Consider the following 21,532-nt stretch of genomic DNA (forward strand, 5'->3'; position numbering starts at 1 on the left):
TTCATGACCGGTCATCTGCCTCTGGAATAATAGTGTTTTTGATGGATCTAAAAACTCTTTGGGAATGAGATGTTGAAACCGATTGATTTGTAATGTAATATTTTTGTGGGAAAGCATTCATATGAATTCACATTCTAGAGAGTAATGATTTAACAATATTACAAGAAAATTTTAACTCAAGAATAAAACCATGTTTTTAAAAAATATTTTCTTGTGGCATCTGTGGCAGACTGGCCCAGTTTTCTATAGACCTTCTGAATCTGCTTTAATTGTTTAGAAACTGAAATGAAGGCAGGGCAAAATTTCAATTCTATTTTAATTTTTTCAAATGAAAAAATTTATTTTTTTGGCTATGTACCAAAAATGGCTCTCAAAGGGGTTGGGGATGTTATTTTTTATTGCCATATAGCATACTTAGCATTTAGTGCCTGAGAGCCAGGGATCCTTAACTATTTCTATAATGTACTGGACAGATACTTATGAAGAATTATCCTCTAGAATGCCAGGAGCATCCTTATTGAATAACATGCTCAGTTTAATGAAAAGGAAATTGATGATGTAGTAAAGATTCAGGTGAGCAATCTAATTTCTGGGAAGGTTATCAGTCTTCTGATAAAGCCATTTTGGGGCAGGACCCAAGGGAGTAGCCCCTTCCTCAAAATTATTCTTTAGAATCAGTAGCAGTAACTGTTCCAGAAAGATTGCTCCCACATGTTTCTAATTTATATTTTCAGAACTCGTTTGGATTAACTCCGACAAGTATCTGGTTCACTTCAATAAGGGCAATAGCCTTCTTTAAATAAAGTTATCTATTACAGTTTCCAGTCCTTATTATAAGTTCTTTTTACTGAGCTTCTTAAGATCAAAGTAGTAATTTACCCTGAACCAAAGGATGGTTTGGTACTAAACGTTATATTTTATGGTGGTACATTTCCCAGGATCTTCAGTTATCATGTCCGGTGTAAAAGAGACATCCTGGAGGATCTAGAGTTTGCTTTTAAACTTCATTTAGTATTAGAAGGAATTATCTATGAGTGAGAGCTTAGTGTATTCATAAAAAATAATCAGAGGAAAGAAAAGGAGGATATGTAGTCAAAACAGTGTGATTTCTGGTGACTTTTTAGGCACACAGTGGGTGACAGAGATTCCTAAGTTGAAACTGTATTCAGTCTTGGATTTACTGTGTATAGAGATGAGGGTGCCTCTGCCTGTTTGTTTCTTTCTTTCTTTCTTTTTAATACTTAATTGGCTGTGCTGGGTCTTTTAGTTGTAGCCTGTGGGAACTAGTTCCCTGATCAGAGATCAAACATAGACCCCTTGCATTGAGAGTACAGAGTATTAGCCACTGGACCACCAGGGAAGTCCCTACCTGACTTTTTTTAAAGCCAGGCTTAAAGTTCATTGAAAGAGCTTTCAGCTTTGAGTGACTCTCTGTCCAAGAACTAAGCAGATACTCTATGTGGGAGAATGTGCTCCATGGCATAGTACATGGCATAATGTGCTATTAATATCACTGTACTTTTGCTTTGCCTGATTATTTGGCATCCTTTGCCTAAGAAAGAAAAATTTCCAAAAACATATAAATAAGTATGCTTTTTTGCTTTAAGTGTATTTTTGAAAAATCAGAATAAAATAGTTTCTTTAAAGGAAATACATTTAAAAAGTTAAAACTAAATAAAGTTGGGAAATTGTGCTTTCTGAGTATTAAAGACATAGCTCTTTTTAAAAAGGATGAAATAGATTTAGAAACCTAGACATGTGGCTCCTAGTATGTACCAGTTTCACATTCTATACATATGTCCTCCCTACAGAGTTCTGAGCTAGGAATGGTCCTATCATTTTATGGAAGAAAGAAATGGAGTATTTGCAATTTTAAGACTTGCCCAAGGTCATACAGTAAATGGGAAAAATGCACTTTAAACTTAGGTCTGCTATTTTATGAAGTTCTAGGATCTTAGCATCACCTAGCAGCCACAGTCTGGTAACACGGTTAACAAGCAGTATACTACTTTCATTGCACCTGTAATAAATGGTAGGTACCTAAAAAAAAAAAAAAAAAAACTTCTGTTGGTGAATAGAGGGTCCTTGTGGACTAACTGCTAGTGACATATTAAATATGCTGCATTAAGGGTTTTATTGAATTACTAAGTGATGGAGAATCAGAATTTTCTGTGTTGGCTGATTAAGGTTGAATGTGGGGATAGTTGGATTTTCAGGAGATGTCTGAATAAAAAGGGGAAAGGAGGAGAATGGTGGACTTAGTGAAGGTGATGGTTGGGCTTGGAGAGAGTTTAGAGGCGGATGAGTCACCTCCCAGGGTCACTGGTGCACAATCCTCTCTATCCTTGTACAATGTACTCTGTACACTGTAGCCAGAAGGATTTTTTTTATTAGATGCAGATCATGTCACTTCCCTGCTTTGAATTCTTCAGTGACTTTCCATTATCCTCCAAGTGAAATCCAGACTCTTCACTGTGGTCTAGATAGATGGTGTGGCATAACATTGAGAAGTGTGGCTTCTGGAGCAAGACAGCCTGGGTTCATGCTGCACGTACTAGTTTTGGGATTTGTAGTGCATTTCTTAACTTTGTGCCTTCAGTTCAGTTCAGTCGCTCAGCCGTGTCCGACTCTTTCCGACCCCATGAATCGCAGCATGCCAGGCCTCCCTGTCCACCACCATCTCCCGGAGTTCACTCAGACTCACGTCCATCGAGTCTGTGATGCCATCCAGCCATCTCATCCTCTGTCGTCCCCTTCTCCTCCTGCCCCCAATCTCTCCGAGCATCAGAGTCTTTTCCAATGAGTCAACTCTTCGCATGAGGTGGCCAAATACTGGAGCTTCAGCTTTAGCATCATTCCTTCCAAAGAAATCCCAGGGTTGATCTCCTTCAGAATGGACTGGTTGGATCTCCTTGCAGTCCAAGGGACTCTCAAGAGTCTTTTCCAATACCACAGTTGAAAAGCATCAATTCTTCAGTGCTCAGCCTTCTTCACAGTCCAACTCTCACATCCATACATGACCACAGGCAAAACCATAGCCTTGACTAGGCAGACCTTAGTCAGCAAAGTAATGTCTCTGCTTTTGAATATACTGTCTAGGTTGGTCATAACTTTTCTTCCAAGGAGTAAGCGTCTTTTAATTTCATGGCTGCAGTCACCATCTGCAGTGATTTTGGAGCCCCCAAAAATAAAGTCTGACACTGTTTTCACTGTTTCTCCATCTATTTTCCAGGAAGTGATGGGACCAGATGCCATGATCTTCACTTTCTGAATGTTGAGCTTTAAGCCAACTTTTTCACTCTCCTCTTTCACTTTCATCAAGAAGCTTAGCTCCTCTTCACTTTCTGCCATAAGGGTGGTGTCATCTGCATATCTGAGGTTATTGATATTTCTCCCGGCAATCTTGATTCCAGCTTGTGCTTCTTCCAGTCCAGCGTTTCTCATGATGTATTCTGCATATAAGTTAAATAAGCAGGGTGACAATATACTGCCTTGACGTACTCCTTTTTCTACTTGGAACCAGTCTGTTGTTCCATGTCCAGTTCTAACTGTTGCTTCCTGACCTGCATACAGATTTCTCAAGAGGCAGGTCAGGTGGTCTGGTATTCCCATCTCTTTCAGAATTTTCCACAGTTTATTGTGATCCACACAGTCAAAGGCTTTGACATAGTCAATAAAGCAGAAATAGATGTTTTTCTGGAACTCTCTTGCTTTTTCCATGATCCAGTGGATGCTGGCAATTTGATCTCTGGTTTCTCTGCCTTTTCTAAAACCAGCTTGAACATCAGGGAGTTCACAGTTCATGTATTGCTGAAGCCTGGCTTGGAGAATTTTGAGCATTACTTTACTAGCATGTGAGATGAGTGCAATTGTGTGGTAGTTTGAGCATTCTTTGGCATTGCCTTTCTTTGGGATTGGAATGAAAACTGACCTTTTCCAGTTCTGTGGCCACTGCTGAGTTTTCCAAATTTGCTGGCATATTGAGTGCAATACTTTCACAGCATCATCTTTCAGGATTTGAAATAGCTCAACTAGAATTCCATCACCTCCACTAGCTTTGTTCGTAGTGATGCTTTCTAAGGCCCACTTGACTTCACATTCCAAGATGTCTGGCTCTAGATGAGTGATCACATCATCATGATTATCTGGGTCATGAAGATCTTTTTTGTACCGTTCTTCCATGTATTCTTGCCACCTCTTCTTAATATCTTCTGCTTCTGTTAGGTCCAGACCATTTCTGTCCTTTATCGAGCCCATCTTTGCATGAAATATTCCTTTGGTATCTCTAATTTTCTTGAAGAGATCTCTAGTCTTTCCCATTCTGTTGTTTTCCTCTATTTCTTTGCATTGATCAGTGAAGAAGGCTTTCTTATCTCTTCTTGCTATTCTTTGGAACTCTGCATTCAGATGCTTATATCTTTCCTTTTCTCCTTTGCTTTTCACCTCTCTTCTTTTCACAGCTATTTGTAAGGCCTCCCCAGACAGCCATTTTGCTTTTTTGCATTTCTTTTCCGTGGGGATGGTCTTGATCCCTGTCTCCTGTACAATGTCACGAACCTCATACCATAGTTCATCAGGCAGTCTATCCATCAGATCTAGACCCTTAAATCTATTTCTCACTTCCACTGTATAATCATAAGGGATTTGATTCCTTAGTTTCCCTATTGTTAAAAATCTCGTAATGATACCTCAAAGGATTGTTAGAGGTTGCAATGAGTTAATAAGGCAACACAGTAGAACAGTGCCCAGTGCAAGGTAAGCTCTCTAGTGTTTATTACTGTTCATGTCTGTAAGCTGGCCCTGCCTACCTCTCCTATCTCATCTTCTCCTACTCTCTGCCTCATCATTCACTCTGCATCGCTTTATTGTTCCTGGGAACATGGAGGGCTTGTCTTGTTTCAGGGTGCTTGGATTTTCCTTTGTTGCACATTTCCCAGTTGAAAACATTCTCACTTCATTCATGGCCCTGTTCAAATGTTTCCCTCAACAGCCTATGGAAAATAGTATTCTTCCGCCAACCTCACTCCCCTCCCGCTCCCTGGCTGTATTTCTTCAAGTCGTGTTACCACCACCTGACTTCGCATTACATCTACTACACTACCTGGCATGCACATTATTTTGTGTTTGATTATTCCTCTCTTTCCCCACTGGACCAGTCTCCACAAGGACAGGGACTTTGACTCTCCTATTCCCCCTCAAATCCCTGTCACTTAGAATACGGCCTGCCAGAAAGGGTTTGCTCAGTAGATATCAGTTCAGTTCAGTAGCTCAGTTGTGTCCAACTCTTTGCAGCCCCATCAACCACAGCACACCAGGCCTCCCTGTCCAGCACCAACTCCCGGAGTCCACCCAAACCCATGTCCATTGAGTCAGTGATGCCATCCAACCATCTCATCCTCTGTTGTCCCCTTCTCCTCTGGCCCTCAATCTTTCCCAGCATCAGGGTCTTTCCAAATGAGTCAGCTTTCCACACCAGGTGGCCAAAGTATTAGAGTCTCAGCTTCAACATCAGTCCTTCCAATGAACACCCAGGGCTGATCTTTAGGATGGACTGGTTGGATCTCCTTGCAGTCCAAGGGACTCTCAAGAGTCTTCTCCCACACCACAGTTCAAAAGCATTAATTCTTTAGCGCTCAGCTTTCTTTCAGTAAATATGTGTTGAATTAATTTTGAATTTCATTTCCACCATCACTTCTGTAATTGTTTTCTTTCTGTTTTTAGACCTTAAAGTCTCCCTTCTAACTTTTGTTAGCCTGTCATCATCTTGCCTCTAATTACGGACCTTTAGAAAAATATAATTTACCTACTGTTTCTCATGAAAGTTCTTTAATAATAGGAAGTCTTGCTTTAACCTGTCAGCTTTAGTACCAGGAAGGGGATTGTGGTATTTCAGTATCATTGTTATATAACATTCCTAAAGTGGATCTTGTGCCAAGGTGTTTACCAAGATACCATATGCTGACCATGCTTGACCCTTTAAAGGAGTTTAGGCTTACATTCTCACTGTAAAAGTATAATTGCTGCAGGAAATATAGCCACGCAAACTGTTGGGGGAAATTATGTACTGACAGCAGTGTATACTTCACTTTTAAGTCTCAAATTTTACAGACTGCCTAAAGTGAAAGTGAAGTGAAAGTAAAGTCGCTCAGTCATGTCCTACTCTTTGTGACCCCGTGGACTGTAGCCCACCAGGCTCCTCCGTCCGTGGGATTCTCCAGGCAAGAATACTGGAGTGGGTTGCCATTTCCTTCTCCAGGGAATCTTCCTGACCCAGGGATCGAACTCAGGTCTCCCACATTGCAGGCAGATGCTCTGAGCCACTAGGGAAGCCCCACAGAGTGCCTAATTCCTGCTTATATTTCTAACATGAAATTGACTAAAACCATTACAAATTGCATATTCTTTTTTAACAATTATATTTATTATAAATTTTTATAATAGCCAAATAAAATAGAGTATTTTATGTAAGTGAAAGAGAAGAGTGAAAAAGTTGGCTTAAAGCTCAACATTCAGAAAACAAAGATCATGGCATCCGGTCCCATCACTTCATGGGAAATAGATGGGGAAACAGAGGAAACAGTGTCAGACTTTATTTTTTGGAGCTCCAAAATCACCGCAGATGGTGACTGCAGCCATGAAATTAAAAGACGCTTACTCCTTGGAAGAAAAGTTATGACCAACCTAGATAGCATATTCAAAAGCAGGGACATTACTTTGCCAACTAAGGTCCGTCTAGTCAAGGCTATGGTTTTTCCTGTGGTCATGTATGGATGTGAGAGTTGGACTGTGAAGAAGGCTGAGCGTCGAAGAATTGATGCTTTTGAACTGTGGTGTTGGAGAAGACTCTTGAGAGTCCCTTGGACTGCAAGGAGATCCAACCAGTCCATTCTAAAGGAGATCAACCCTGGGATTTCTTTGGAAGGAATGATGCTGAAGCTGAAACTCCAGTACTTTGGGCACCTCATGCGAGGAGTTGACTCATTGGAAAAGACTCTGATGCTGGAAGGGATTGAGGGCAGTAGGAGAAGGGGACGACCGAGGATGAGATGGCTGGATGGCATCACAGACTCGATGGACATGAGTCTGAGTGAACTCCGGGAGATGATGATGGACAGGGAGGCCTGGCGTGCTGCGATTCATGGGGTCGCAAAGAGTCGGACATGGCTGAGCGACTGAACTGAACTGAACTGAACTGAAACTTTTAGTGATTTTTTTCATTTGATATATTATCAAGGAATTTGAGTTTCCTATAGGAAAAGATTCAGCTGAGGAAAAAGATAAATTTTAATTTAGAAATGCTCTGAAAGTCTTCATCAGGAAAAAATCTTGTTTGATATGTTTCAAAGACCTTTGCAAGAAATTGATCATGTGTTCTGAGAAAAGCTAATTCATCTTTTTGTGCATTGGTGTGACAGACTGTAAGATATAAACAGAGTTGAATGTCAACTAGGCGTATCAGTGTGATTGAATTAATACAAAATTATTGTTATAAAGATTGAGAGTTTAAGTAAATTGACCTTGTTAAGTTAGTGTAATAGAACTTAGCAATATTGTCCTTGGTTTTCTCTATTTTGGAAAAGACAGAGATCTCTATAAAAAAGGTTTTATGCATCCCTTGCTGAGAATTTTATTTCCTCCTTTGTATATTTTAACAGTATAATACTGATATTCACTTAATGCTATATCATCATAATTAAAAGAATATGTGAAGAAATCTCATATTTAACTAAATATGAGCACCTACTATGTGCCAGATATTGTTCCAGCTACTTAATATGCATCAGTGTACAGAATAGACAAAAGTTCTTGACCTCTTGGGGTTTACCTCCGGAGAAAAAGACAATATACAAATATATAGATTATATAGTGTGTTAGATAGTGATAGGGTTTTGGAAAGGAAATTGAGTATGTTAAGATACTCCAGGAATGCTAGAGGCAATCAGGGTAGATTTCATTGAGATGGTTATGTGCAAGCAAAAAAAAAAAAAAAAGATTTAAGGAGAGGACTGATCCATATGGATATATGGGGGGAAAGTTTCAGACAAATAGATCCTGAGGCAGAATCCTGAACAGAACTTCGAGGATACTGTAGAGGAGGAAAACAACTTTCCTCTATTCTCTTAGGTTTGGCTACCAGGCCTGCAGATTAGACTGACAGAAGACAGATTAAGAGGAGAAAGGATATACAAATTTTAATTGTTAAAATTTTTATTTCTACTTACATGAAGCCTTCTTGTATATGAAGAGCAGAAAGAGTGATTGAACTTGGGCTTATATGCTACTTTAACAAAGGGCAATAAATTGTGGAGAAGTAACTAGACTGAGCGACTTCACTTTCACTTTTCACTTTCATGCTTTGGAGAAGGAAATGGCAACACACTCCAGAATTCTTGCCTGGAGAATCCCAGGGACGGGGGAGCCTGGTGGGCTGCTGTCTATGGGGTCGCATAGAGTCGGACACAACTGAAGCGACTTAGCAGCAGCAGCAGCAACTAGACAGAGACTAGGGGTTGGCTTTTAAGGGTGGTAAATTGTGGGAAGGTAAATATATGGGGGGAACTACTGGAAGATAAGGTTATCTTCCAGTAGCCTTTTTTAGGAAGCCTTGTTATGCAGACTGAAGCTAGTTCCTTCTCTTTTGGTTAGTAGTGATTGAGTTATTTTACTCTTTCTAGTATGGAAGAGGGAGACTTTAGAGCTGAAAATGTGGGTCTTGCTTTTAGATTTAAAGAAGAGAGCAGAAAACTAATTACTTTCAGCTCAAAGTGGCCTGTTTTGGCATGGTGTACTCGGATCCCCTTCACTATCAGGGAGTCCATTGTGGCTGGAGTGGATAGAGTGGGTACAGGGGCAGAGTAGGGAAAGATGAACTCAGAGCTGTAATTTTTTGAGGGGTGGAGACCGGGGCTGCCAGGTCCTGTAGGACACTGTTCACCTCTGTAAAAACTTTGAATTTTACTCTGAAAGAAATAGGGATCCTTTTTTCACATGTAGACATTATGCAGGCATGCGTGTCTGACTCTTTGCAATCCCATGGACTGTAGCCCGCCAGGCTCCCCTGTCCATGGGATTCTCCAGGCAAGAATACTGGAGTGGGTTGCCATTTCCTTCTCCAGGGGATCCTTCCTCACCCAGAGATTGAACCTGTGTCTCCTGTGTGTCCTGCATTGGCAGGCGAGTCTTTAACCACTGTGCCACCTGGGATGCCTGTGTTTAAAATGAATTCTTCTATAAACCCTCTCTGACTGAAACTCTTGGGAGGTATTTGCTGAAATGAGTCCAAATATTTCTTCTCACTGATCTGTTGGTGGTTCCCTCACTCCTTCCTTGTCAAAATGAGGGTTTAACTGACTAGTTTAGGATCAGGTATTTTATATAGGATGTTGCTTAGCAGGGCCTCCAGCCTCTGCCCAGCATGTATGGAGGTCTGAATGTTGAGGAGACCTCAGGGGTATGCTTTAGGACTTGGTTATAAATTATGTCACCCAGCATGGATCTACTGAAACATGGAATTTGGATTGAGCTCTACCACTCCTGGTGAGGCCTCCTGTAGAGACAACAGTAACACACCTCTCTCATACTGTGGGTATGTATGGCATCGAGTCAGTATATGCACCCCACTCCACTCCCCCATCCCCATGCCAAATGCTCCCTTGTTTCCTTGCAGGCAGTGAGACACGGACTTCAGTGCAAACATCCCCAAGGGCAGACCTTTCCCTCTTGCAAGCGTATCTTCTCAGCCCCTGTTGTTTTTTCTGTCCTGTAATGTGCTACTGTCTTTTTCTCTCATCTCCAACACATTATAACCAGCAAAACTTTCTGATCTCTCTAAGAAAAATGCCATTCAAGTGGTTCCAAAGCCATAGTCACCAGTGGGGACATTCTCATTTGATAACATGATATCATCATTGCAGTCTCTAAATATGTCTGATATACACACTTTTTTATTTTTTCCCCCCTCGGAGAGGGTGTTAGTATACAGAATTGGGAATCTAGGGACATCGGGTTAAAAATGAGGGTTTGATCCCTGGGTTGGGAAGATCCCCTGGAGTAAGTAATGGCAACCCACTCCACTATCCTTGCCTGGAAAATTCCATGGATAGAGGAGCTTGGTGGGCTATGGTTCATAGGGTCCCAAAGAGTCAGACATGACTGAGCACACACATGCACTCCTGTAAAGCTTACTAGACCATCACAGAGAAAGCGTCTTAGAAAATGTCCCAGCTAAGGAAAGTCTAAGAAGATAAGGTGATTAAATGTATTATGGTATCCTTGATAGAATCTTGGAACAGAAAAAAAAAAAGGCATCATTTTAAAACTAAGAAAACCTGAAAGTATGGATATTAATCAAAAATAACATGTCAATATTGGCTCATCAATTGTGACAAATGTCTCCTGTGAATGTAAGATGAAGATGTTAATAATAGTGCTAATAGAGGGAATCAGGTTTGTGCATCTGCAAACTATCTAAACTACATTTGTAAGTTTTCTATAGACTTAAATCTACCCTAAAATAAAGTATAAAATTAAAATAAAGTCAACAATATAGTGCCATCAAACAAGAAAATGGACAGAATTGAGATTTTCACCACATAAAAATTGGTAAAAGCACTGTAACAAAAGCATCCAGAATGTACATTCTGAGGCAAGACTGCTTAACCTCTGTTTCACTCACATATTTTATACAGCTAATATAGTTGTCTGTGTTTCCAGTGACCCTGCCAAGAAGTAGCCCAGTGGCTTGTGTATCTTGCAGGCCTTAGTAGATAGCACAGCCAGTTTTTATTATAAGAGGCTGACAGGGGCTGTGGTGTCCTACTGCTAGCCAATACTGGCCACATTAATCAGAAAGTGCTTATTTTAAAGGTGAGCCCCTGCACTGTTTGTCTTGATAGAGAGACTTCAATTACCTTGCCTCTGGGACTCTTGGGTTAAAAGATTATTGTTGGTTCTCTTTCTTGTTTACTCATGTGATAAAAGTAAAATCTTCGTACAGAGCACAGGCATCACACATACTACCGGATGAGACCATGGCAGATGCTATAATGGAGATCTACCACAGCCAGTCTGACTTCTCTCTTACTAATATATCTCATTAAAATAAACCCAGGTAAAATGCTAAACCATATGGAACACCAGGAGAGAAGTACTAGTGAGGATTTATTCAAAAAGAGATAGAGAGAGAATGTAATACGTGGTCATTTAATTTGATATATTTCCACAGAATTTTCAGTTGCTAGGGTTTTTGACTTGAGGCTTTTTTAATGTGCTACAATTCAGGTTTTTATGAGTATAGTCCCCTATTCTATATAATAGGTCATCCTTGTTCATCTATTTCATATATAGCAGTGTGTATATTCAATGTCTTGTAAGAACAAAATGGAAAGAATCTAAAAAACATATATGCACATATATATGTATAACATATAAAGAGAATCACTTTGCTGTATACATGAAAATAACAAAATATTGTAAATCAAATATGCTTCAATAAAAATATAAAATTCAAAAAAAAATGTAAAGTGTGCCGATTCATGAGGCAGTTTGTTAGGGAATTCTCATAGCACTTAATAAGATTGGTGCTCTCTTTGGTACCATCAGTGGTAAAGAGTCACCCCTTCCCTGCAGTTTAGTTCAAATCTCAGTCATTATCAGAGCTTTCCTCTCACATAACTTGCCTAGCAATTGCAGGTAAATTTGTAGAGTTTTAACAGTCACACAGGCCTTGTGAAGCTGTGTTTTTGCCCAGGTCTAGAATGGTCATTTTGTTTCAAGTTATATTAATAGTTTAGGATTGCTTTCTAAATCCCAAATCCTACACAAGGCAGCTAATTTCTGAGTGTAGCTAGAATAAATTGAGGCTCCTTTATGATCTTATCTCAGGATGGAGGGATATTCAGTTTGTATCCTAAAGTAATTTTATATCAATTTAGATGTTTATGACATTTTATGAGAAAATACAGGGAGCAATTGCTTTAGAGCAAAAGAAAACTTGTAAGCATCATTTTTCATCTCTGGCACAGTCTGTCACATGGCATCTTTCTCACAAAATTTCTCATCTTTTTTCAATCCCCCTAGATTGGCTGATAGAAGTGTGAGGACTTTGAATACTTTTTTTGTTCCTGTTTTATCTCCAGTACTATATGGAGGTTTTAGAAATATTAATATAGACATAGAAACATTTTCAAATCCAGATTATATTTGGATATGTTTGATATGTCTGGTCATATCGCCTATGTATATTTTTATTATCTTCCAAACCTATTCATAGGACATTTTCTGGAATCCGAAAATCATACAGAAAAAATTAATCTTTAAAATATTACTTTCACACTGATCTCTCTGTGTGAAATATTATGGGGAAGGAAGAGTTTGGTGCATGAAAGACTTTATGCTTATGTTATTTTAGGTCTTAATGGCATTTTAAAAGAATTTATTTTTTAAAATTAATCTTTACAATAATATAGTAATTTAATATAATTAACCTTCCTTTCCAAGGAAGAAAAGGAGAAATGGATTGAAATAGCTTAATGACTGGCTTAAATGTGTAGATCTCCAAAAGTATAGCTCCATATTCATCTCCCAAAGACGTTTCAAGCTTGAGAGACCAGCCCCATATTCATTATACACAGTCACGGGGAATGCTGATCATTCCTCTTTGGTTCTCCTTTAATACTTTGTAAAGTATGCACACCTCTATCCCAGCAGTTTTAGTATTGCATTGTACCTTACATGCCAGTCTTTTCCTACTACACTGCCATCTCCTTATGGCAGGAGATGGGGTGTTGGCTTTCATAGTAGTCGGTCAGTAAAAACCATTCAAGTGAAGGAAGGAAAGGAAAGAGGAAGGAATGACCTGACAAATGAGAGGAAAGTGATTAGTGAGATGTGCATGGCAGATGTGATTGCTCAGTTTCCCTGGAGATTACCATGGAACAAGTTTTTTCCACGTGAGGTATTTTTGTAGTACTGTATCAGAAACAACTGAATGAGGTGTTTACTAAAATTCAGTTTCCTGAAACCTGACTCAAACCTACTAACTAGAAATCTGTGTTTTGGAGGATCCCAGGGTATTCACTGTGAGCAATGGAGTTAGGAAATCATTGCCCTGGAGGATCAGTTAGCTAAAGGGAAAGGTGCAGGCATGCTCAGTCATGTCCGACTCTTTGCAACCCCATGGACTGTAGCCTGCCAGACTCCTCTGTCCACGGCATTTTCCAGGCAAGAATACTGGAGTGGGTTACGATTTCCTCCTCTGGGGATCTTCCCAACCCAGGGCTTGAACCCACGTCTCCCGTGGCTCCTGCATTGGCAGGTGGATTCTTTACCACTGAGCCACTTGGGAAGCAAATGTGTAGGAGATGTTGGTAAATCAGCTTATATAGAGATTTTGTTTAAGACAAGGTAAAATCATGTGGTTTTCATTAAGGGAAAGAGACTGTATCTCATCTAATTAACAAAATCTGAGAATGTTCTCTGAGCTACTGTACTCTATAAGTAATAAAAAAGAGAATTAGTTTTGTGTGGTGTAATCATATACGCCTGCTCCTTTATTCCTGGGCCCAAATACTTTGTTTTTCCCTTGGAGAAACAGACTTAACATAAGTAGTTCTAGTATTAAAAACAAAATTAACAGGAGTAGCCCTAAAGAGTACAGCTGATCTTTGAACAACATGGGTTTCAATTACTTAGGTCTACTAATACTTGATTTTTTTTCAGTATAAATACTGCAGTTCCACACGATCCATGGATGGTTGAATCTGTGGATGTGAAACTACCTGTGGATAAGGAGGAACCCATTGAATATGCAGAGAGCTGACTACAGGTTGAGTTTTGACAGCAGAGAGGGGCAGTTTGCCTAACCCCTGCTTTTGTTGTAGTTCCAGTTCAGTCGCTCAGTTGTGTCCGACTCTTTGTGACCCCATGAACCGCAGCACACCAAACCTCCCTGTCCATCACCAACTCCCAGAGTTCCCCCAAACCCATGTCCATTGAGTCAGTGATGCCATCCTACCATCTCATCCTCTGTCGTCCCCTTCTCCTGCTGTCAATCTTTCCCAGCATCAGGGTCTTCTCTAATGAGTCAGCTCTTCACATCAGGTGGCCAAAGTTTTGGAGTTTCAGCTTCAGCATCAGTCCTTCCAATGAATATTCAGGACTGATTTCCTTTAGGATGGACCGGTTGGATCTCCTTGCAATCCAAGGGACTCTTAAGAGTCTTCTCCAATACCACAGTTCAAAACCATGAATTCTTCAGCACTCAGCTTTCTTCACAGTCCAACTCTCACATTCATAAATGACCACTGGAAAAACCATAGCCTTGACTAGACGGGCCTTTGTTGGCAAAGTAATGTCTCTGCTTTTCAATGTGCTGTCTAGGTTGGTTATAAATTTCCTTCCAAGGAGTAAATGTCTTTTAATTTCATGGCTGCAGTCACCATCTACAGTGCTTTTGGAGCCCCCCAAAATAAAGTCAGCCACTGTTTCCACTGTTTCCCCATCTCTTTGCCATGAAGTGATGGGACCGGATGCCATGATCTTAGTTTTCTGAATGTTGAGTTTTAAGCCAACTTTTTCACTCTCCTCTTTCACTTTCATCAAGAGGCTCTTTAGTTCTTCACTTTCTGCCATAAGGGTGGTGTCATCTGCATATCTGAGCTTATTGATATTCTCCTGGCAATCTTGATTCCAGCCTGTGCTTCCTCCAGGCCAGCGTTTCTCATGATGTACTCTGCATGTAAGTTAAATAAGCAGGGTGACAATATACAGCCTTGACGTACTCCTTTTCCTGTTTAGAACAAGTCTGTTGTTCCATGTCTAATTCTAACTGTTGCTTCCTCACCTGCATACAGATTTCTCAAGAGGCAGGTCAGGTGGTCTGGTATCCCCATCTCTTTCAGAATTTTCCACAATTTATTGTGATCCACACAGTCAAAGGCTTTGGCATAGTCAAGAAAGCAGACATAGATGTTTTTCTGGAAGTCTCTTGCTTTTTTGATGATCCATCGGATGTTGGCAATTTGATCTCTGGCTCTTCCTTTGTTGAAGGGCTAACTGTAATTTTAAAAATACTAAGTGAAATCAGAAGGAAAAGACAGATGTGTATAAGGGCGGGGGGGGGGGGGGGGGGGGGGGGGGGGGGGGGGGGGGGGGGGGGGGGGGGGGGGGGGGGGGGGGGGGGGGGGGGCTGGGAAGCATGTAAAATTAAAATAAAAAAAAAAAAAAAAAAACTAAGTGAAATCAGTTGGGAAAGTATCATGGATTGCTAAAATAAGGCAAGAATAAATATTTTCAAGAGTTTTCTTGAATATGATCCCACAATATTCACAAAGAGGTATGAAAATTTTATTAGAAGGATTTTAGGGCTTTTGGGGTGTGCACTATGCCTTTATATTTAGAGAAAATGTACTACCAACTAGATTTATAAGATAACAAAGAATATATAAGAGCTGTGAGTGGACAAGCTTTATATAAACTCTGCCAAACAAAATTACATTTAGAGAAGATATTTAGGTACATGCATTAAACATATCCAATGTTTAATGTTTAATGTTTTTATGATTATATTCCAGCTAGAAAGTTACCTAAATATACAGAATATACACTCCAAGAATATAAACTCCATTGTAATTGTAATAGACACTTTAATCTTGGTAGGAAGGAAAATAAGAATGAAATGAGAAAAGCAGCAAGGAAGTCAGTGGTCAAGGAGCAAAAGCAGGAAAATACACCTCATGGAGGCTGATGCGTTTCTAGGTTAGGAGGAATAATCTAATGGTCAAAGTGAGAGAAGGTGCTGATAGAAGTGTTTGAGTCAAGGGCACCACCATTATTGCCTAGAACTCTGGGCAAGAAGGCAAGAAATAGATATGGGTACCAGAAAAGATGGCAGTAGGGAGATGGAGAAACCAGGGAGATTGGGCCTCATATTGTCCATGTTCTGGATGTCATAGAACAAATGGTACCTTGCTCTAAGTCATAGGGTAGAAATTAGAGGATATGAGGACAGATATCCTCAGATATCTGTGGGACAGATCTGCACAGTTCTTAAGAGAAATGGGGAAGGGAAGTGGCCAAGCAAAAACAAAACAATTGATAATTGACTTTAAAGAGCAATGACATTTATTTGATCTATCAGAATCTTTGTTGAATTAATGGAAGAAATAGATGCATATATTATGTATATATGATACATCTAAGAAATTTAGAACCCTTTCTTTGGTATAGTACTTTATACTCAATTATTTTTCTTCTTTGGAGTAGGGGCATTTAAGAAAGATTCAATTGCCTAAAATAGATGTTAAATGAGGGTAAAGAAAAACAAGTTACACAATCTGGGAAAAAATATTCTGTCCTCAGATATCCATGAAAAGTAGATCTGAGCAGAGAAACACAGTCACTAAGAAGATGTTCTTTGGCTAGGTGAGAACGAATTGCAACCTAATTGAAGGTGTTTACCTACTTTAAAAAGTTATAGTCTGAAGGACAAATTAAAATCAGTGTTCTTGAAACAAAGACAAAGGATGAGTCATTCTATTTAGTTTTTAGAATGGTGCCGCCAAGGCTGGCCAGAGCTCTGCTGTCTTGTAGCAGAGGGAGCTGGAGCCGTGGAGGTTGTGAACACTACTGTAAAATCCTATGACCCTACTCTGTGACCCTACACTGGCTTATTTCTAGGAGTTTTATATCTTTAGTTAAGAGTAACTGTCACTCTATGACAAGAGTGCTACTATCTGTCAGGGATGATTAATTATCAGAAATATAATCTCATCACAGAAAAATTTCCATGTAGAATAGCCAGAATATTAACCAACTTGGGTAACTTCTGCGTGACAGACACTATGCGTGGTAGGGAATAAGACCTTCCCCATGAAGGTTTACAGGATTGTTTCTCACTGTAACACTTGGGGCTTAAAAAAAAAAAAAAAAGAGCAGACCCATCAAGCATCTGCTCTGGGCCTTTTCTTCCTAATTCTGATTCATTTCTCATCATATATGGGATGTTTGAGTTCCTTATGAGTCTGAATGATCATGGTACATTTTCAACATCTTGCTTCCAGAGACTGGCCTTTATTTCTTTAAATATCATAAATTTAACCAAATGGAGTTGTCCACATTGCCTATAAACCAAAGATAGGAGCTAAAGTCAGAGATATTTGGTTTATGCTAACCCCATGAGCTGGTAGGTGATTTGAACGCCTTACTCTAGGTCTCTTTCTTGGTTAAGGGTCTGAGGAGGCAGCACCTGTAACTCATTCTCCCTTATTTCTGGCTTCTGAGACCAAGGGAGGATATTCACGCAGTGCCGTATTTCTACTTCGAAGTGAATAGTAATAGGCAAAGACAAAGTTACTAGTGGCTCTTCTTGGAACAGGAGATGCTGGTACTGGTTCTCTGACACGATTCTTCTCCAGGGAACATGTAAAGGCTTGTGTCAAGCCCCAGGAATCACTTCTGTGTGGCGATGAGTCCTCTTATGATAATTCTCATCTCATTACCCCCACCCTCCCCTCTGTTTCTGCTCTTCAGCCCTCCGTCTCCCTAGGGTTGATATGTCAGAAGTGTGTACTTGGTTTGGCTTAACTGATGGCTTGGGGTGAAAACGTTTAGTAATAGTAGAAGTGCCAATCCTCTTACAGTGAGGTCACACTTTAAGAAGTATAATTTTGTGAAAGTCGCATTTTATCATTGTGATCCTAAAATGAGTTTTATTATTGCCTGTCTTTCTTGAGGCCTCAAGAGGAAACTGACACAACAGTGTTTTCAGAAAATTTCTCGTGTGCGTCGCTGTCTGGCATTTTGAACAGTGGGATGGACACCTTCTACTCCCTGGGCGTGTGTTCTGCTCCTCTCAGGGTCCAGCTTCCTGAAGCCTTCCATGTGACCAACAGCTAGCTCAGTACATCTGTTTGTGAAAACATGAGAGTCTCTGTTCCTATGCAAGCAACTTTGCCCATTAAAGTATGTTTTAGAGAAGAAGCTACCTTTGTTGTCTAAACTGGAGAAGTGATGCAGTCTCAGTGATTCTGGTTCAAGTCAGGCCTCATGGGTCTAAGTCACTGAATGACTTTCAGGATGGTAATTGTGTCTGTTAGGAATTGTGTTCGGCCACAAGTAACAGAAACCCAACCACGGGGGCTTAAATAATTAGGAATTTATTTCTGCCTCAGTAGCAAGACGTCTGAGGGCCATTCAGGGTTCAAAGTATCATCATGGATGTTTCTAGCTTCTTTCTCTGTCATCCTTAGCTTGTGGCTCTCATCTAAGAAGAGAGGAGGTTGGAGGGGGAGAGCAAAAAGATTATTGAGTGTCCTCTTATCAATCTTAATAATTATAGCTCCCCCAGAAGTCCCACCCAGTAGAATTCAACCCACATGCACTGGCCACATGCCACCCTTAGCTGCATTTAAGGGTAACTATTTTAACTGTGTACATTGTTACCTTTGACAGAATTGGGGTTCAGTTGACAAGGAAGAGGCTCAAGGGAGAGGCAGTGAGCAGCATCTGCCCCGAGGAGCCTCATGCCATCTTTCAAATCCAGTTTTAGGTGATACTTGAGTGCCTAATTAAAATTAAAAGCTTCTGCACAACAAAGGAAACTATAAACAAGGTGAAAAGACAGCCTTCAGAATAGGAGAAAATGATAGCAAATGAAGCAACTGACAAAGAATTAATCTCAAAAATATACAAGCAACTCCTGCAGCTCAATTCCAGAAAAATAAGTGACCCAGTCAAAAAATGGGCCAAAGAACTAAACAGACATGTCTCCAAAGAAGACATACAGATGGCTAATAAACACTTGAAAAGATGTTCAACATCACTCATTATCAGAGAAATGCGAATCAAAACCACAGTGAGGTACCATTTCATGCCAGTCAGAAAGGCTGCTATCCAAAAGTCTACAAGCAATAATTGCTGGAGAGAGTGTGGAGAAAAGGGAACCCTCTTACACTGTTGGTGGGAATGCAAACTAGTATAGCCACTATGGAGAACAGTATGGAGATTCCTTAAAAAACTGGAAATAGAACTGCCATATGACCCAGCAATCCCACTGCTGGGCATACACACGGAGGAAATCAGAATTGAAAGAGACACCTGTACCCCATTGTTCATCGCAGCACTGTTTATAATAGCCAGGACATGGAAGCAACCTAGATGTCCATCAGCAGATGAATGGATAAGAAAGCTGTGGTACATATACACAATGGAGTATTACTCAGCCATTAAAAAGAATACATTTGAATCAGTTCTAATGAGGTGGATGAAACTGGAGCCTATTATACAGAGTGCAGTAAGTCAGAATGAAAAACACCAATACAGTATACCAACACATATATATGGAATTTAGAAAGATGGTAATGATAACCCTGTATGTGAGACAGCAAAAGAGAGACAAATGTATAGAACAATCTTGAACTCTGGGAGAGAATGAGGATGGGATGATTTGGGAGAATGGCATTGAAACATGTATAATATCATATGTGAAATGAATCACCAGTCCAGGTTCGATGCATGATACAGGATGCTCGGGGCTGGTGAACTGGGATGACCCAGAGGGATGGGATGGGGAGGGAGATGGGAGGGGGGTTCAGGATGGGGAACATGTGTATACCCGTGGCAGATTCATGTTGATGTATAGCAAAACCAATACAATATTATAAAGTAATTAGCCTCCAATTAAAATAAATAAATTTATATTTAAAAATATCAGTGTGATTGTATTTCTGTGATGGAATGGAATGGATTGCCTTGTGTTGTTTTTCTTAGAGGAGGTGACACTGCTTCTTGGCCTTTCATTATAAAGAATCTTTGACTTATGCTGTTTTGATTACAGACAGCAGAAAGGACCACTCCTCCCAGACCTCTTTGACTTCTCAATGTCAGTGGACATTGAGACACTGGACATTAAAACCAGTGGACTCCAAGGGAAACCACAGACAGAAATCCCTCAGAGCTGGATTATCCGACCCCCTCATGTGGACCACCTTCTGTTTCTTTTATGCTCTTAAGAATTGAGGTTTTTATTCTTAGGACTATTCCCTTGGACTTTGAACCTGTTTTCTATCTTTCCTGTTTTAGTGGATCACTGACTTCACCCTGTCTGCTTAATTCCAGCTCTCAGTTAAAGTGTACGGCCTAATCTTCCCTCCTAGGAAAGAGGTTTGGGGATGAAAATGAGGTGCATCTAACTTTAAGAGCCAGTGTCTCTGCACACACACTTGTGTACCTGTAAAACTCTGAATGGTCCCTTTGTCACATCCTTAGTTTCATTTCCTATTCCAGGACCTTAGGGCCGAGCTTCAGCCTAGTGTGAGGTGAGCAAGTTAAAGAACATGAATCCCTTCTGCCTTCATGGTGGGGCAGAGCCTGGGGCAGCCAGAGCACCCCTACTGTCAACTTATGTGGTCAATGTCTCTTTCATGTACCCCAGTGTATCCTACAAATATGACCATTTTCTTAGTGCCATGAAGTCAGAGAGCTTAGAGAGGATGCTGCTTTCAGGCCTGTTCTTTGGATCTGTCCTTTCTGTCCTTCTTCCTCTTTCCTTCTTATATGTTGTATCAAGGTAACCCACTGCTGACCATTGTGAACAATTATCTCAGCCATCGTGCTGACTTGCTTGGTATTTCCTGAACACTATCCATGGCAAACCTGTGCTGTGTCTTAACTCAGTTTCCTAGCTTAATATCCCCTCTCTTAACCCCATCTTGATTCTCTTATGTTCTATCAGCTTAGCTCTTTATTTATTTATATATATTTTTACAAAGGACAGGAGCTCACCCAATCTCTTTTTATGTGTCATCTCATTGCTGGTTGATGAACAGTCATACTCTTTGTTCTTTGTAGATTTGTCTTTTGGCACTTTAGTGATCAAACTGGCTAAGCCCAGACATGACATTTACTTTCCACCCGCCCACTCTTCTCCCTAGTTCTCTCTTGTAAATGCAAGTCATTCAGTTCAGTTCAGTTCAGTCACTCAGTTGTGTCCAACTCTTTGTGACCCCATGAATTGGAGCACGCCAGACCTCCCTGTCCATCACCAACTCCCGGAGTTCACTCAAACTCATGTCCATTGAGTCGGTGATGCCATCCAGCCGTCTCATCCTCTGTCATCCCCTTTTCCTCCTGCCCCCAATCCCTCCCAGCATCCGAGTCTTTTCCAATGAGGCAACTCTTCGCATGAGGTGGCCAAAGTACTGGAGTTTCAGCTTTAGAATCGTTCCTTCCAAAGAACACCCAGGACTGATCTTTAGAATGGACAGGTTGGATCTCCTTGCAGTCCAAGGGACTCTCAAGAGTCTTCTCCAACACCACAGTTCAAAAGCATTAATTCTTTGGTGCTCAGCCTTCTTCACAGTCCAACTCTCACATCCATACATGACCACTGGAAAAACATTAGGCTTCACTAGATGGACCTTTGTTGGCAAAGTAATGCCTCTGCTTTTGAATACGCTGTCTAGGTTGGTCATAACTTTCCTTCCAAGGAGTAAGCGTCTTTTAATTTCATGGCTGCAATCACCATCTGCAGTGA

At 40.4% G+C, this 21,532-nt stretch overlaps 1 protein-coding gene across 3 annotated transcripts in view; it reads left to right on the forward strand.

Annotated features, from left to right (window-relative positions):
* HECW2 (HECT, C2 and WW domain containing E3 ubiquitin protein ligase 2) overlaps window positions 1-21,532 on the forward strand; it is a 451,986-nt gene that overhangs the window by 262,537 nt on the left and 167,917 nt on the right. The window lies entirely within an intron of this gene.

The sequence above is a fragment of the Capra hircus genome, chromosome 2 (genome assembly GCF_001704415.2).
Source record: "Capra hircus breed San Clemente chromosome 2, ASM170441v1, whole genome shotgun sequence".
NCBI classification, from domain to species: domain Eukaryota; kingdom Metazoa; phylum Chordata; class Mammalia; order Artiodactyla; family Bovidae; genus Capra; species Capra hircus.